Source organism: Chionomys nivalis, chromosome 16 (genome assembly GCF_950005125.1).
Source record: "Chionomys nivalis chromosome 16, mChiNiv1.1, whole genome shotgun sequence".
Taxonomy (NCBI): Eukaryota; Metazoa; Chordata; class Mammalia; order Rodentia; family Cricetidae; genus Chionomys; species Chionomys nivalis.
Window position 1 is genome coordinate 64660018 of NC_080101.1, and position 17390 is coordinate 64677407.

The window sequence follows — 17390 nt, forward strand, 5'->3', positions numbered from 1 at the left end:
TAAAAAGAAATTAAGAGAAAGAGCATAAACTTGGCAGGGTAAGGTGGGAGCATCTGAGAGTAACTCGGGAAGGGGAAAACATGTATGATAATTTTTTTAAAAATTAACTATAAAAGCTGGGTGATGGTGGCACATGCCTTTATCCAAGAACTTGGGAGGCAGAGACAGACAGGAGGGCCTCTGTGAGATCAGGTTCAGTATGGTCTACAAGAAGAGTTCCAGGACACTCAGGGCTGTTATACACAGAAAGAAATCTTGTCTCAAAAAAACAAGTAAATAAGAGTATTGAAAACAGCTGTTTTTCTAATGGGTTTGTCTTTCTATGTGACTTTGATTTTTCCCTTCTAACTTTTAAGTGCTTTCTTTGCTCTGTACATTTAGTGTTTTGATTATTATGTATCATTGGCAGGTTTTTCTGGGCCTTTCTATTTGATATTTTGTTATTTTGTATGCTATTGGCACTTTGATAGGCATCTCTTTAATGAAATTTGTGCAATTTTCTTCCATTATTTTTGTTAAAAATATTTTCTTCCCTTTTTGACTGGGGCTTCTCTATACTTATTATTCATAGATTTTAGCTTTTCATAGTATCCCAATTTTCTGGATGTTTCATGTCTGGTGTCTTTTGTTTATGCTTGTTTAATATTTTCTTGGGCTGAAACTATCTATTTCTCCTACCTTTTCTTCAACACCTGAAAATTTGTCTTCCAATTCATTCAATCTGTTGATAACACTTTCCTCTAAGCTTTTTGTTTAAACTTCAATTTAAATATATTTCAGTTTAGTGTTTCTTGGGTCATTCAATTTCTTTGTTAAGTCCAACTTTAATATCCTGAATTGTTTTCATTGTTTCATTAAATTGCTTGTATTTTCATGATCTTTATATAGAGCATTTATTCATGACCTCTTTAAGGTCCTTGAACACATTCATAACTGCTTGTTTAAATGCTGCTCTTATATTTCATCTATACTGATTTCCTTAGAAAATGTTACAGTAGAGGTGCTGGTGTCTAGAGGAATCATATTGTGTTGGTTATTCACATTTACAGTTTTGTCCTTGGTATCTAGGCATCTGAACTTGATAAGTTTGTAATATTCTTTGATGTGGTATCTTATCCTGCCCTTATTAATCAGTTTCATGCTCTTTGATTTGTGTTGACAAATCTAACAAATATTGACCAAAAGAATGATGCTTGTTTTTCATTCTTTTTTTTTTCTTTTTTTGATTTTCGAGACAGGGTTTATTTGTAGTTTTTGGAGCCTGTCCTGGAACTAGCTCTTGATACCAGGCTTGTTTGAACTCACAGAGACCTGCCTGCCTCTGCCTCCCATGTGCTAGGATTAAAGGCGTGTGCCACCACCGCCAAGCTGTTTTTCATTCTTGAGGATATTCTTGTTTCTGACTTCAGATTCTAATTGGTTCCACATCTGAAGTTCTGGTTGGAACTCCATGTTCAGACTCCAGGAAGCCACAGATCAGTGCATTGGATGGGGTGGATAATAAGCTAAAAAGCATGGAAAGAGGATGGAACTGAGAGTTGTCTTACATATGGTTTGTGGTCTATCACCATAAACAGTAGTGGTAGAGGCATTAGAAATTTCCTGGGTCTAGCCATAGATAGTGGGGAGTCTCATTGAACTGGGGATGATCTGGGAGAAGGGACTATGATGAGTGGTCTTGTAATTGTAAAGAGACGAGAATAGAAGATGGTAAGATGTAAAGAGATGTAAAGAGATAGAAGATGGTAAGGAGGGAAGAGTAGCTTATGTTGGCCCACATCCAGTGTTTTGGCTGTGATATCCCAGAAAGAGAGAGAGAGAATCTATAGTCAGGGAATAATCACAACAGAATGGTGATGGCGTGACAGAAATGGCTGAACAGGGTGACAAAAGAATATCTAGAATAACACTGAGTAAGGGCCACATGAGGTAGCAAGTCCCACATGATGATGTGGCCTGGGAACATGGGCTCAAATGTGAGATGGCAGCAGGACTAGGAATACCTTACGGATGCCAGACGTGGGAGAGGGATAAGAATGCTAGTGTTCTACCTAGGTCCACACCAAATGTGGTCACTGTGAAGTCCATGGAGGGGAGCAGGTTTTCACTCAACAAAGAGATAGGGATGGCCTAGAAAAATGACGAAAGATGCCAGTGGAGAAAGAATTCTGGTCATCATGAGTTTTCATAAGGAGTGCTGCCAGAGTCAAAAGGGGATGAAGGTGGGGTAGAAGGACCATCTGAGGATACCTTGTTTTATTTTCTATAAAAATCTCACTCACGTTCACTAATTCCCCAAGTAATATACCTTGGAGAATTAATATATATAGGAAAGAAGATAAAATTTGTTTCAATATTTCAGGGTGTTTTTCCTTTCATAAGCCTGATATCCTTCTTACTGAGTCTCCTCAATTCTGTTGACGTTGGAGCATCAAGCAAATGAACTTTAGTCTGGAACAGTACTCCTCCTCCCCAAAGGAAATTTATCTATCCAGAATGGCTAAAATCTTACATTTTAAATTAGGGGTTACTAATTTAACCAATGGCCTCTCTGTCTTTAAAATTTTTTAACAGGGTTGAAGGTGCAGTTCAGTGATAAAATGCTTATTTAACATGGGTGAGGACCTGAGTTCAATCTCCTGCATCACAAAAAAATAATTATTAACATAAAATAGATTAACCATGGATATAGGAAGAAGCCATGAAAAGTAAGGACAATTCACAGACTAATTATTTCAAACTCAAACCAAAAGTAAATGTCTTGTGAAAGAGATAATATGGATCAGTCAAGAAAATATCCTATTTTTAGGGAGCCTTGCATGAGTTGGGAGGAGGGGTGGCAGTTTTATCCCACATGAAGTGTTTGAAATCTGTGTTTGAGAATTTTTTAAAAAATAAAACAAAAAAACATGAGATTCTTGAGTGTGGTAGAATTTTTTCCATGGAAGCATGTTCTTCTCTAGTGTCATGGTGAGGGCAGGAATCTACATGTCTTTTAAAGGGGTATTAAAAGTCTCATCACTGAACATCCCTGATTTCCTGTCTTTGTGGGCAACTTCTGCCCTGCTAAAAATGATGAATTATCTCTGTTTTTCAGAGTTGGAGACCACCATCCTTGAGAGTGAAACACTTTTTTATTTCCTGAAAATATCCATTGAACCCTCTGTTGCTTTTCTGGGTCTCTCGACTAATATATTTGCTTATTCCCTAGGCCTAAGTGCTCAAGACTTACAAATAGCGAGTTGTCTAATCCAGCCTTTCCATGATGGGTGACCAGGGCCAGAGCTATAAAACTTGTCTTTCTTTGGCTATTTTGTGTTCACTTGGAAGTCTCAAATCTCAGGGAATGATTATAGTGTCTTGGTTTAATACTAACAGGAGTTTCATGAAGATGGCTGCTCTTTGTCTCATTATTCTAGCTAGGTTGTGTGGTTGATTGAGAAATAGAAGAATGTGTACAGGTTTGAGAATGCTTTAACACTGAACTTCCTGAAACCTCAAAGACTGCAAAAGCCATTCTCCAAGGGTCTTATGCATATAAAAAATTATCACTCCTGATCAACATAGCATGTAAATCCATTCATAAAAGTATCTGGCAGCATGTATAATGATTTGTTCAGAATTTATCTGGAATAATAAAAGTGATTAGTTCACACTTTGCAATTAAAATTAATTTTTTTTCTGTATTATATGTTCATCATTAAACCTTCTTGTATAATTCAGGCAAATGTCATAGAATTATATGCTTCTCAGCTTTGGCTCTTACATTAACATTGAGAATTTTGTTTTGTCAAAAGTAAATTAATGTTTTAGGCATTCTGAGTTTTGTAGCATTTCATTTCAGCATTTTGAGGTATTTTTCAAGGAATAAATTGTATAAGAAGTACACAAACATTCATTTTCTAAGGAAAAAAGTGAGCCACCTTGAATTGAAAACTTTTGCTTCATTTTACCATTCCTCAAAAACGTAAACTTTATATAGACTTTGGCAAATATCAAGGAAAACTACCTCTACTGATTCTTTTTAATTACATCCTTTTCTGTTTGGCCTTTGTATTTTTTTTACCAAATTTTTGTCCTTACTAAATTCACTGTTTCATATTGCAATTTAAAAACATCCTTTATTTATTTATTTATTTATTTATTTATTTACATCCCAATGACAGTTTCACCACCATCCTCTTCTCCCAGTCACTTCTTGCTCATATTCTCTCTGCCTCCCCTATTCACTTGTCCTCAGTCTCTATTCATGAATGGCAGGCCTCCACACAAGTCAACATAGCACATCAAGGTGCATTAAGACTAAACACCTCCCCATCTATTACAATTGGACCAGGCAACACAGTATGAGTAGTGTGCCAAAAACCAACAAAAGAATCAGAAACTCTGCTTCCACTGTTAGGAGAACCATAAGAAGACCAAGCCCCACAAATGTAACATATTCACAGAGCATAGATCAGTCACATGCGTATGACCTAGCTGTTAGTTCAGTCTCTGTGAGCTTCCATGAGTTAGGTTTAGTTAATATAGTGAATTTTCTTGTGGTGTTCTTGATCACTCTGGCTCATACAATCTGTCCTCCCTCTCTTCTGTAGGACTCTATGAACTCTGCTTACTGTTAGGCTATGGATCTCTGCATTTTCCATCAGTTGCTGGATGAAGCCTCTTTGATGACAATTGGGGTAGCCAACAATCCTACCACATCCCACAGGTTGGACAGACTGGAGACTGGAGGGTATGTGGCTCAGTTGGTGCTCAAATTCATCAACTGGAAGTCTTGCCTGTTCACAGAAGATGGCCAATTTAAACTACATATCCTTTAATGAAAGTGGTCTTAGCTAGGGTCAACTTTACAGATTCCTAGGAGTTACCATTACACTAAATAGATTTCTATGTCCCTTCAAATTTCCCCATTCTCAGTAATTCCTTTCAGTACTCTCCCTAATGTTTCCATCCCCACCAGTACCTACTACACCAAAATTAACTATAAAATAATCAGTAGCCCTCCTATATACAAATATTAAATGGACAGAGAAAGAAATCAGAAAAGCAACACCTTTCACAAAGTCACAACAAATATAAAATAGGTAGGCATAATTCTAACCAAGCAAGGGAAAAACCTGTAAGACAACAACTTCAGGTCTTTGAAGAAGGAAACGAGACAAGATATCAGAAGACAGAAAGCTCTCCCATGCTCATGGATCAGCAGGATTGATAGTAAAAATGGTTATTTTACCAAAAGCAAACTACAGATTCAATGCAATTTCCATTAAAATTCCAAACATTTTTTACAGACCTTGAAAAAACAATACTCATCTTTATGAGGAAAAACAAAAAACCCAGGATAGCTAAAAATAACCCTGTACAGTAAAACACTTCTGAAGGTGTTATCATCTTTGATTTTAAACCCTACTCAGAAGTTATAACAAAAACCAACTGACCCTGACATAAAAACAGGCAGGTGAATAAGTACAATCAAATTGAAGACCCCGATGTAAAGACCCCCTTTCATCTTGCAATTATTTTTCAATTCTTTCACAAATTCTATCTCATGCTTGTAGTACCATTGAGATAAAAATGTTTCATGTACTTCAGAACACATAGTTCTTTCCTTCATCTGTTCTTTTACCCTAAACCTCTGTGCTACTCTCAAAAATATTCCAGTATAAGAAAACTGCTCAATAGTTGACAATTTTCTAAGTTAACTAATTGTTCTCTGCTGGTCACTTAAGTGTGAAATTTGAAGTATTTTAAAATGTTGGGATGACATTGTTTGTAATTGATTTCTTTTATGTTAAACCATGTCCTATTTTGTCAAACTAAGGGATTAACAGTTTTCTAGAGCTCCAGTTTTCTTGTGTATTAATTCTAGATTTTCTGGTTTATTGTAGAGTCTATAGTAAGATTATGACATTCAGTTAATTATAACTCAGTAATCATATTCAATGAGAGACTGTTATGTATCATCATGTCATTAATCTAGACAGTTGAGATACAGCAATGAACAATCTCCTATCATCCTAGACTTTAGACTCCAATGTATAGTTGTGAATCATTTGTCTTCTCTCTATTGAGATTGAAAATCCTTGGAAGACTGCCTACATTCTGCTTCAGTATTGGGTTTTTGTTATTGTTCTTCCATTCTGCATGGTCACTGTGACTTTTGTACTCTTTTCATAAGTGTTACCCCACTCAGAATGTTTTATTTTTCTAGTTCCATCTATTTGCCTGCAAATTTAATGATGTCATTTTTCTTTACAGGTGAGTTCTTATGTTCTTATTTTAAAACTGTTCTTTGTTGATGTAAAAACAACTTTTATATTCATCATTTTCCTAATAATTTAATGTAATATGCTACTTAGAAGAAGTTGTGTATACTTACTTTTCAAAATCCATTAAGATTTGTGGCTAGAAAGACGATTCAGCAGTTGAAAGCACTGACTGTTCTTCCAAAGGACCCATGTTCAATATCCAGTTTCCACATGGTGGATCACAGATGACTGTAATTTTAATTCCAGAGAGTCTGACACCCTCTTCTGTACTCCACAGGCACTGGATATATTATGTATATAGGTAAAGCACTGGTATAAATAAAATTTAAATAAACTTAAAAATTTTTCAATATATTAAAACTTAAGGTTCCATTCTTCTGTTAATCACAGAAAACATATCCCTAACCCAATACAATAGATATTATATGTTTTGCTTAGAACATTTATGCTTTCATTTTATAAAATTTTGCTTAGAACATTTTTATACTTTTATTTTATAATGCTGTGGGACAATGGTCTATGCCCTGTCACTTGTATTTTAATATTTTAATAAAACACTGAATGTCCAGTAGCCAAGCACAAAGTGTAGGCTGGGTGACCAGGCGGGAAGTAGAGGTGGGGCTACAAGAACAGGAGAATTCTGGGAAGAAGAAAGTTCAGTCTGCAGCCATCACCCAGACACAAAGGAAGCAAGATGGGAGTGCCTTGTTGATAAAAGTACCAAGCCATGTGACTAACACAGACAAGAATAATGGGTTAATATATAAGATATAAGAGTTAATAAGGAGCCTGAGCTACTAGGCCAACAAGTTTATAATTAATGTAGACCTCTGTGTATTTCTTTGTGACTGAACAGCTGTGGGACTGAGCAGGACAGAAACCTCAGTCAACAAATGGTACCAATGTGAACAACTAAATCCACCCTGAGTTTGACAAAGAATTCTAGACACAAAAAGAACAGAGTTAAGCACAGCTTCTTGGTAGCTTTCCCTCAGGTTGGATCTGTTTGCTAGAGGCAAGTGCACCTCATTTAAGAGAGATTTCCTGACTCAGTTTTAACTGCAAAAATCTTGTAGTTCTTTTAAGAGGCCCTGCCATAAAACACTTAATGGTGTTGATGAATAACTTACTGCATGCTTTTTGATGGTGACAGGCACCTCAATACTCTGTACTTCTGGAAACTTTCTTTGTATTATGCTTAGAACTCTCTTATTTAAACAAAAGTCTTCAAGTTAACAGCCCATTTGAGCATGTAAAGCAATGTAAAGTGTTTTCCACGATGCCAATGTAAAGCGGGAGCTCACTCTCTTCAGGCTGCTGGATACAGTTCCTGTTTCTCCGTTTGTGCAGAGGACTGTGATCTGTGAGTCTACCCCTTAAAAATGGCTCTTTATTGTACTCAATTTTAAGCTATCATGAGATTTCATTTTAGCATCCATCTTCACATTATCATTAGAACAATTTTATTTACTCTTCAGTTAGGAGTACCAAAACTTCTTCTGTTTCCCTGATATAACTAGGGGTGACTTTAAAACACTTATATACTTTTATTTTTAGTACAGAATTTTAGAAGACACAAAATTCAGAAAAAATATGTAGAACAAATTTTTAAAGAAATATTCAAATTTTTCAATGATATATCCTTCTACTACTGAATATGATTTTTAGGGGAAATGAAAAATTCTGCTGAAACAATTCCAAAACTTTTATTTCTAATATGTCCCCATGATCATGTTATACAGATTGACTGAAGCATTCTACCTGGCAGTTTTGTTATTCAGGAAAGCACCTGTTCAGGTATGTATAAGTATAATAACAAGTACATATAAACACATGCTCCCACATGTACACATACACACACATGCACATATACAAGCAGCACACAATTGTACATGGATACACACAAACACACAAAAATGAATTCATGCATACACATACAAAGGTACATGCGCAAATATAGACATACAAAGGAAACAATGATCTTCCAGTACAGAATAAACTTTGCATTCTCCTACACACAGACACATCAGGCTCTAAATAATTAGCCATTACTAGAACAAATTCTCTCCCCTCTTCTTGCCTACCATGACACTTTGATGGCCTCAGCCTCAATTACAAGCCTATCTGTTGCTTGTAGTAGTTATGATTCTAAGGATATGCTCACTGAGTCAAAATGCTTTGTTACATACAAATCTATCTTGTCTTGGAGAGCATTAAGTATAGCTTAAAATCTGGAAATTTACTGGAATTGAATTCATTCAAAATCTCATAGTAATGATCGCTCTAATGAACACACTCTGAGTTTTATACAAGAAATATCCAATAGAAAGAAAATGTAACACTTGACTTTTGAAAAACAGAGGGAAAAAAAAGCTAGTTTTTAACCATTTGTGTTAAAAATGTGGAGAAAGTAGTCAAACTGTTAGTTTGTCTAAGGGTCCTGAAAAATAATAACATGATATAAATTAACTTTAATGACCTTAGGGTCTTCCCTAGAAATTAGTTCTGGTTCTTTCAAGAAGCAATATCCAAACTAGCACTATAGGCATGATAACTGTATTCAGACAAATATTCATACTGGAAAAAAGAAAAAGCTATATGAATAATGTGAGATCCATGAACATCAGAAACCCAGCAAAGGTGAACCAAAGGACAATGAGAAACTAATTAATACACATGAAAATGAAGAATGAACGGGAAAGAAGCAAGGAGCCCTTTAGCTGGAAAAGGAAAGCTGTGAGGTAAGTAAGATTTCGAAGGCTTGTCATACAAGGTCATTGGATGAAAGAACATAGCTTTGGAATAAATCTCATAACTTATTTCACAGGGAATTATCTGAGCCCTAGGAAATTTATGATTATAAGACAATTCTGTGCATTGTCATGGCTCCATAACTAGTGTGGCTCCATTCTCTGATAAGCAAGCTGGTAAAACTTAGATCACTTATACATAAGGTAGGGAATTGAGCAACCAAGAAGAGCAAGAACCATGATATATTCCAAAAGAAAGTAGGCTCACTCTGGCAAGCAGTACCTTTTTGATGCATTTCTCTGGTCAAAACAAACTTCAAGACACACCAAAGTAATTTAGTGAGGAAAGAGACTCTGACTCAAGAAAGTAACATCTGAGTCATAAGTTTATTTTATTTTTTATTTATTTTTATTATTTAATTAAAAATTTCCACCTCCTCCCTTCCTCCCATATCCCTCCCACTCCCCCATCCCCCTTCCCCTCACTCTCCAGTCCAAGAAGCAATAAGGGTTCCCTGCCCTGTGGAAAGTCCAAGGTCCTCCCCCCTCCATCCGGGACTAGGAAGGTGAGCATCCAAACAGACTAGGTTCCCACAAAGTCATTACATGCAGTAGGATCAAAAACCCAGTGCCATTGTCTTTGGCTTCTCAGTCAGCCCTCCTTGTCAGCCACAGTCCAGTTTGATCACATGCTCCATCATCCAGCTGGCCTTGGTGAGCTCCCAATAGATCAGCCCCACCGTCTCAGTGGATGGGCGCACCCCTCACAGTCCTGACTTCCTTGCTCATGTTCTCCCTCCTTCTGTTCCTCATTTGGACCTCAGGAGCTCAGTCTAGTGTTCCAACGTGGGTCTCTGTCTCTAGCTTCCTCCATTGCCAGATGAAGTTTCTGTGGTGATATGCAAGATATTCATTAAATATGGCTATAGGATAATGCCATTTCAGACTCCCTCTCCTCAGCTGCCCATGGATATAGCTGGGGACATCTCCGTGGACACCTGGAAACACCTCTAGAGTCAGGTGTCTCGCCAACCCTAAAATGGCTCCCTTAATTAAGATATATGCTTCCCTACTCCCATATCCGCCCTGCCTCCATCCCAACCGTCCCATTCCCCCAAGCTCTCCCCATCCTCCCCTTCTCAATTTTTTCTCCCCATTTTCCCTTACCCCCATCCCATTCCCACCCCCAAGTTTCCAATTTTTGCCTGGCAATCTTGGCTCCTTCCAATATCAGGTGGATAACATTATGTTTTTCTTTGGAATCACCTTCTTATTTAGCTTCTCTAGGATCTCATATTGTAGGCTCAATGTCCTTTATTTATGACTAGAATCCACTTATGAGTGAATAATACCATATTCATCTTTTTGGGTCTGGGTTACTTCACTCAGTAGAGTGCTTTATATTTCTATCCATTTGCATGCAAAATTCAAGATGTCATTGTTTTTTACCGCTGAGTAGTACTCTAATGCGTACATATTCCACACTTTCTTTATCCATTCTTCCGTTGAGGGGCATCTAGGTTGTTTCCAGGTTCTGGCTATTACAAATAATGCTGCTATGAACATAGTTGAACAAATGCTTTTGTGGTATGAAAGAGCATCTCTTCTGTATATTCCCACGAATGGTATTGCTGAATCCTGGGGTAGGTTGATCCCAAATTTCCTGAGAAACTGCCACACTGATTTCCAAAGTGCTTCCACAGGTTGGCATTCCCACCAGTAATGGATGAGTGTTCCTCTTACTCCACATCCTCTCCAGCAAAGGCTATAATTGATGTTTTTGATTCTAGGCATTCTGGCAGGTGTAAGACGGTATCTCAAAGTTGTTTGGATTTGCATTTCCCTAATTGCTAAGGAGGTTGAACATGACCTTAAGGGTCTTTTGGCCATTTGAACTTCTTCTGTTAAAAATTCTCTGTTCAGATCAGTGCCCCATTTTTTAATTGGGTTAATGAGCATTTTAAAGTCTAGTTTCTTGAGTTCTTTATATATTTTGGAGACCAGACCTTTGTCTGTTGTGGGGTTGGTGAAGATCTTCTCCCAGTCAGTAGGTTTCCTTTTTGTCTTAGTGACCATATCCTTTGCTTTACAGAAGCTTCTCAGTTTCAGGAGGTCCCATTTATTCAATGTTGCCCTTAATGTCGGTGCTGTTGGGGTTATACATAGGAAGCGATCTCCTGAGCACATATGTTGTAGAGTACTTCCCACTTTCTCTTCTATCAGGTTCAGTGTGTTCAGACTGATATTGAGGTCTTTGATGCATTTGGACTTGAGTTTTGTGCATGGTGATAGATATGGATCTATTTTCATTCTTCTACAGGTTGACATCCAGTTATGCCAGCACAATTTGTTGAAAATGCTTTCTTCCATGTATACTTTTAGCTCCATTGTCTAAAATCAGGTGTTCATAGGTTTGTGAGTTAAAATTCGGGTCTTCTACTTGATTCCATTGGTTAACATCTCTGTTTTTGTGCCAATACCAATCTGTTTTCATTACTGTAGTTCTGTAATAGAGTCTGAAGTCAGGGACAGTAATGCCACCGGAAGTACCTTTATTGTACAGGATTGTTTTGGCTATCTTAGGTTTTTTGTTTTTCCATATAAAGTTGATTATTGTTCTCTCAAGGTCTGTTAAAAATTTTGTTGGGATTTTGATGGGGATTGCATTGAATCTATAGATTGCTTTTGGTAGAATTGCCATCTTTACTATTTTTATCTTCCCAATCCAAGAGCAAGGGAGATCCTTCCATTTTCTGGTATCCTCTTAAATTTCTTTCTTCAAAAACTTAAAGTTCTTGTCAAATAGATCTTTCACTTCCTTGGTTAGAGTTACCCCAAGATATTTTATCCTGTTTGTGGCTATTGTGAAAGATGATGCTTCTCTGATTTCTGGCTCTGCTTCTTTATCCTTTGTGTATAGAAGGGCAACTGATTGTTTGGAGATGATCTTCTATCCTGCCATGTTACTAAAGGTGTTTATCAGCTGTAGGAGTTCTTCGGTAGAGTTTTTGGGGTCGCTTATGTACACTATCATATCATCTGCAAATAACGAAAGTTTGACTTCTTCCTTTCCAATTCGAATCCCCTCGATCTCATGCTGTCTTATTGCTATTGCTAGAACTTCAAGCACTATATTGAAGAGGTTTGGAGAGAGTGGACAGCATTGTCTTGTTCCTGATTTTAGTGGGATGGCTTTGAGTTTCTCTTCATTTAATTTGATGTTAGCTGTCGGTTTGCTGTAAATAGCTTTTATTATAGTTACGTATTACCCTTGTATCCCTAATCTCTCTAAGACCTTTATCATAAAGGGATGTTGGATTTTGTCAAATGCGTTTTCAACATCTAATGAAATGCTCATATAGTTTTTTTCCTTCAGTTTATTTATATGATGGATTACATCGATAGATTTTTGTATGTTGAACCAGCCCTGTCTCTCTGGGATGAAGCCTACTTGACTGTAATGTACAATTTTTTGGATGTGTTCTTGGATTCGGTTTGCCAGTATTTTATTGAGAATTTTTGCATCGATGTTCATGAGTGAGATTGGTCTGTGATTCTCTTTCTTGATTAAGTCTTTGTGTGGTTTTGGTATCAGGGTAACTGTAGCTTCATAAAAGGAGTTTGGCAATGACTCTTCTGTTTCTATTTTATGAAACACCTTAAGGAGTATAGGTATTAGCTCTTCTTGGAAGTTCTGGTAGAAATCTGCATTGAAACCATTTGGTCCAGGGCTTTTTTTGGTAGGGAGGTTTCTGATGACAGCTTCTAATTCTTCGCGACTCACAGGTCTATTTAAACTGTTCACCTGGTCTTGATTTAATTTTGGTATATTGTACTTATCTGAAAAAGTGTCCATTTCTTTCACATTTTCCAATTTTGTGGCATACAGGCTTTTGTAGTAAGAACTAATGATTCTCTGAATTTCCTCTGTGTCTGTGGTTATGTCCCCCTTTTCATTTCTAATCTTGTTAATTTGAAGGATCTCTCTCTGCCGTTTGATTAGTTTGGATAGAGGTTTGTCAATCTTGTTGATTTTCTCCAGGAACCAGCTTTTTGTTTCATTGATTCTTTGGACTGTTTTCTGTGTTTCTATTTTGTTGATTTCAGCCCTCAGTTTGATTATTTCAGTCTTCTACTCCTCCTAGGTGAATCTGCTTCTTTTTTTCCTAGAGCTTTCAGCTGTGCTGTTAAGTCTCTAATGTGACCTATCTCCATTTTCTTTATGTGGGCACTTAGTGCTTTGAACTTTCCTCTTAGCACTGCTTTCATAGTGTCCCATAGGTTTGGGTATGATGTGTCTTTATTTTCATTGAATTCAAGGAAGACTTTAATTTCTTTCTTTATTTCTTCCTTGACCCAGGGGTGGTTCAGTAGTTGACTGTTCAATTTCCATGAGTTTGTAGGCTTTCTGGGGTTAGAATTGTTGTTGAATTCTAACTTTATTCCATGGTGATCCGATAGTACACAGGTGGTTACTACAATTTCTTTGTATCTATGGATGCTTGCTTTGTTACCAATTATGTGATCAATTTTTGAGAAAGTTTAATGCGATGCTGAGAAGAAGGTGTATTCTTTTCTGTTTGGGTGGAATGTTCTATAGATGTCTGTTAAGTTCATTTGGTTCATTACATCTGATAGTCCTCTTATTTCTCGTTAAGTTTACGTCTGGTTGACTTGTTCATTGGTGATAGAGGAGTGTTGAAATTTCCTACTATTAGAGTGTGGGGTATGATGTGTGCTTTGAGTTCTAGTAATGTTTCTTTTACATATGTGGATGCTTTTATATTAGGGGCATAAATATTCAGGATAGAGACTTCTTCCTGATAAATTGTCCTGTTATGAGTATAAAGTGTCCATCTCCATCTCTTCTGATTGATTTTAGTTTGAAATCAATCTTGTTAGATATTAGTATAGCCACACCCGCTTGTCTCTTTGGTCCATTTGATTGGAAAACCTTTTCCATCCCTTTACTCTGAGGTACTGTCTGTCTTTGAGTTTGAGGTGTGTTTCTTGTAAACAGTAGAATGTTGGATTCTGATTTTGTATCCATTCTCTTAACCTGTGCCTTTCTATAGGTGAATTGAATCCATTGATATTAAGTGATATTAATGACTAGTGGTTGTTAACTCTGATTATTTTTTTTTGGTAGTATAGTTTGTGTGTTTCCCTTCTTTGAGTTGTGCTGGTGGGGGGTTGTCTGATGCTTGTGTTATTATGGGTGATATTGGCTTCCTTGGTTTGTTGTTTTCCTTCTAATATTTTCTGTAAGACTGGGTTTGTGGCAATGTATTGTTTAAATTTGTTTTTGTCCTGGAATATCTTGTTTTCTCCATTGATGGTGAATGCAAGCTTTCCTGGGTATAGTAGTCTGGGCTTGCATCCATGTTCTCTTAGTGTCTGCAGCTCATCGAACCAAGACCTTCTGGCTTTCATGGTTTCCATTGAGAAGTCAGGTGTAATTCTGATAGGTTTCCCTTTATATGTTACTTGACCTTTTTCCTTTGCAGCTCTTAATATCTTTATTCTGTTTTTTTGTGTGTGTGTGTTTTGATTATCATATGGCATGGGGATGCTTTCTTTTGATTCAGTCTATTTGGTGTTCTGTATGCTTCGTGTACCTTCATAGGAATATCCTTGTTTAGGTTGGGAAAGTTTTCTTCTATAATTTTGTTGAATATATTTTCTGGGCCTTTGAGCTGTAATTCTTCTCCTTCTGCTACCCCTATTATTCTTAGGCTTGGTCTTTTCACGGTGTCCCAGATTTCCTGGATGTTTTGTTAAGAATTAGTTGGATTTGTTTTGCTCTTTAATCAGTGAGTTTATTTTCTCTATAGTATCTTCAGTATCTGAGAATCTTTCTTCTATTTCTTTATTCTTTTGGCAATACTTGTCTCTGATTTTCTCAGATTTTTCATCTCCAGCCTTACCTCAGTTTGTGTTTTTTCATTACCTCCATTTCATTCTTCAAGTCTTGAACTGTTTCCTTTACCTGTTTGATTGCTTTTTATTGTTTCTCTTGTTTTTCTTGGGTATCTTTGAGAGATTTATTCATTTCCTCTACCTTTTTGTTTGTCCTCTCCATTTCTTTATGGCAGTTTTTCACCTCCTGTTTAAGGTCCTCTATTATTTTATTATAGTTCCATTTAAAGTCGATTTCTTCTATTTCTTCTGGAGTAGGATGTTCAATTCTTCATGTTTTGGGATCCCCGTATTCTGGTGATGTCACGTTGCCTTTCAGGTTGTTGGAGGAATTCTTGCATTGGCACCTGCCCATCTCTTCCTTCAAATGGAGTCAGTAGATGCCTGGTGTATTGGTCCAGACTTTGCTGTGACTTACTCTCTGGGTGGATCTCCTCAGTGTAGGAGCAGGAACTGTTCCTGTCTGGATGGAACTCCTCAGCACTGAAACAGGGATGCCTGGTATCCCCCTCTGGGAGGATAGCCCATCCAGATAAAACTTCTCAGCACTGAAGCAGGGATGCCTCAAGGACACCACGGACAAAAGGACTAACATGGGGAGTAGGGTAGGGTCGAGTAGGACACAGGAGACCCTGTAGCACAAGCTGAAAGTGCCCGCACTCCCTTGCGGGAACCTTCAGACCTGCCTGGCAGTAAGACACTCATCTCTCTGGGTGGGTAGCCTTAGTGCAGGAGCTGGAAACTGTTCCTGAGCCAAGGACCTTGCAGACAACAGGGCAGACTGGGGGGGGGGGGGTGCTGGGTCTTGTGTAACAAAGACACCCCTGCAGCAGGAGCTGGGGAAGAAGGTTTGTGCTCTCTTCCCGGACAGGCCGTCCCGGGATAGCACACACTTGCCCGTCCACATGGAATTCCTCAGCACTGAAACAGGGACGCCTGGTAGCCCAAAGACACCGCAGACAAAAAGGTGAATGTGAGGGGCATGGCGGGGATGAGTAGAACACAAAAGACCCTGTACCACAAGCTGAAGGTGCCTGCACTCCCTTGCAGGGACCTTCAGGCCTGTGCGGCAGGCACACACTCACCCCTCTCTGAGTCATAATTTTATAAAGAATAGATCTGCTAATGTTGTGAGATTCAATTTGGCATTTTATTTTCTGTTTAATTTTCATAGAGTCTATTGCAGGCACATGGATGGATAGAGTCTTCCCTTCCATGCAATAGGTCATTACTTTTGTGGTCTCAATTTCAATGCTGAACAGTACTACCTGTGAAATACTTTCAGCATCGAGGATTTTCTACTCTGCAAGTCAAGGACAGCTGCCTTTCATCTTTTCTATGCTTAACAACTACCATTGTCCACTTGTAGCTGTGACAAAGATCATCATTTTATCTTCTATCACAATAATGCCTTCACACTTAATCAATTTAATAAAATATTTGATGTTGTCAACCTTAGTTTTAAGTGACCTTAATATGATAGCTGTACTTAAACTGAGTCATCAGGAGCCCTATCTACATATACCTTACAAGGTAAATCAAAACACTAGTTTTAAATTTCTCCTTACTTCATATGAATAACATTGCTTCAGCTATGTAGATGCTTCTAACCAATTGCAATACCAGTCATCAGAACATCTACTACAAGTCTCCATTTTGTGGATACAGTCCTTTCTGCTTCTTTGTATTATCTAAAAGTTCAATACTATTTCTTTATTTGAAGATAAATGTCATTTTTCCATCTTGACTGAACTATGCAATAATTAGAGGGTAGTTAATATTGGTCCTGTTCAACATTATCTCCTTAGCTTAGCTAACAACCAAATGTAAAGTATATATTCATAACATTATTTTATATCTTTAACATAGTATCTAGCTATAAGACATAAATAAAATCATCAGTTTAAGGGCTGGAGAGATGGCTCAGAAGTTAAGAGCACTGATAGTTCTTCCAGAGGTCCTGAGTTCAATTCCCAGCAACCACATGGTGGCTCACAACCATCTGTAATGAAATCTGGTAACCTCTTCAGGCCTGCAGGCATACATGCAGACAGAACACTGTATACAAAATAAATAAATAAATCTTTTTTAAAAAGCATGAGTTTAATGATTTAATACATTTTAATTGAAAATATGATGAAATCACTACTATTAACTATTATAACATTACTGCATGAAATTTTTAATATCAATGCTAGGAACTGAATGTATCAGCCAGGCACAGTGATTTACCTGAAAGAAACACAAGAAATATTCTCCAAAGTTCCCTATCCACTTTGAGTTGCATTTGCAAGATCAGGCAGTTCCTAGTGAGCAGTACAGAGATAAATGTCCATTTATATTTGCCACAAAATAAATGAAAAAGTGTGAGGTCAATTATGCAAGCTATCAAATGTCACCAAATTAAGTTCTTATTTTAAAAGACTCTGCTGACAACAGAGTATCCCGT